Source organism: Mastomys coucha, unplaced genomic scaffold (genome assembly GCF_008632895.1).
Source record: "Mastomys coucha isolate ucsf_1 unplaced genomic scaffold, UCSF_Mcou_1 pScaffold21, whole genome shotgun sequence".
NCBI lineage: Eukaryota > Metazoa > Chordata > Mammalia > Rodentia > Muridae > Mastomys > Mastomys coucha.
Genome location: NW_022196904.1, coordinates 54070956 through 54072799, shown reverse-complemented (window position 1 = coordinate 54072799; position 1844 = coordinate 54070956).

Here is a 1844-nt window from a genome sequence, read left to right as displayed (position 1 = left end):
AAAAAAAAAAAAAAAAAAAAAAAAAAAAAAGATATTATTAGTACTGCCTAAATTCCTACTGATAGTATAGGTGATAGTTGGAGCAGTTTTGCCCTTGTTAGAGCAAAGAGTAGGTCTGAAGACCCCCCCCCCCCTTGTCACCTTTGTCCACTGTAAGATGTGTGCCATGGAGGAGGCTGCTTGTTTGACTCGAGAGTTTGAGAAGTGTTTTATCAGCCAGCTTAAATTCTGAGGTCAGCAACGAGCCATCCTCTATTACAACCCTTGGGGAACATTAACAAAGTTAATGAGGAAGATTTCTCAACATCATGGTTAACCCAAGTTTTGTTTAGTAAGGTGAAATGTAATCATCCAGATGGCAGGACTGTGTAGCAGAGCCCTGCAGGAGGATAAAGTAACCGTGCAATCAGCCATTTGTCACATTAGACTCTTGTATAAGCAATGAGGACCTCGGAACTTTGTAAGAGAACTGAAGTCAGCATCTAATGGACAGTTTAAAGGAGAAATCGGATCCCACTGGGTCACCTTTTATATGGGACTGTCCATCACTGTCCTATGGATACCAATGGGGTATCCTGAACCATTTCCCCCAGCCTGTGATTTTGATGACAGGGTATCTGGTAATCAATCTTATTTGATCGGGGAACAGGGTGGTTATGTGCAGAAAGACACATTTTCCAGAGGAGAAGTGTGTGTTATAATTGGTGACATCTTCTTTTGCAGAGTTGAAATGAGCCAAGGTTGTGTCTTAGACCTGGGCAGTTTTTTTTTTTTTCAAGTAGAGAATCTTTAGTGAGAAACAATAATAGTAGTGCAGTCCTTTGGACAATCACAGACACACACTGCTCATTTTAATCCTGCTATGATTTTCTGTGGGGTGGTTAAGACCGTGCCATGTATATGGTCAGAATTAGTCACCTTTTCTTTCCTGTGAAGGGCAGCTGAAGATCTGCTCCCCAAGGATCACTTGGGCTTGGGAAGAGCTGCTTGCTGTTCTATTAAGTCTTTCTTGTATCAGTTGTCCATCGACATGAGGCTAAGTCTCATGTTTGACCATGCTTCAGTTGCAAATGTGAATGACTTTTTCCCTCTGTGTTGTTGACCCTTCTCTTTGTAGACTGGGTACAGTTAGTGTGGTGGTTTGAATGAAAATGGTCCCTACAGGCTCTCTTGGGAGGTGTGGCCTGGTTGGAGGAAGTTGTGGGGAGCTGCAGCTGCCACCCTATATATATTGAACACCTGGTCTCCGGCCAGAGAAGGGAGCATTGAGATAAACAAGCCTTAGTTGGAAAAGCTGTGTGCCTCTAGTTTGTGATGCAAGCTGGCATGATTTCCTGCAGCCTATTATGCTTTGCCACATAGCTGATGATGATTGGGACCAGGGAAAGTATTTAACCCACAAGGGCTGGGGGCTGGAGATAGATAGTAAGTAAGATGTAGAGATTAGGAGTAAGTATATAGAGAATAGTGAGTAAGTATGTAGGATAGTAAGTAAGATGTAATAGATAGATAGTAAGTATGTAGAGAAAGAATAGTAGTAAGTATGGATAGAGATAGATATAGATATGGATATAGATATAGATAGATATAGATAGAATTAGAGGTAAGATGTAAGATTTAGGAGTAAGTATGTAGAATTGGGGCTGGTAATGGGATAGGAGAGAAGATGTAGATATAGAAGTAAGATGTAAGGATAGATGTAAGATGTAGAATTAGGAATAAGTATGTAACTAATAAGATGTAAGTAATAAGATGTAAGTAGTACTAAGTAAGATTTAAGAAGAAGATATAGAAGAATATAAAAGAAGCTAGCTAGCAAGAGAAGAAGTAAATATGAAGGTTCC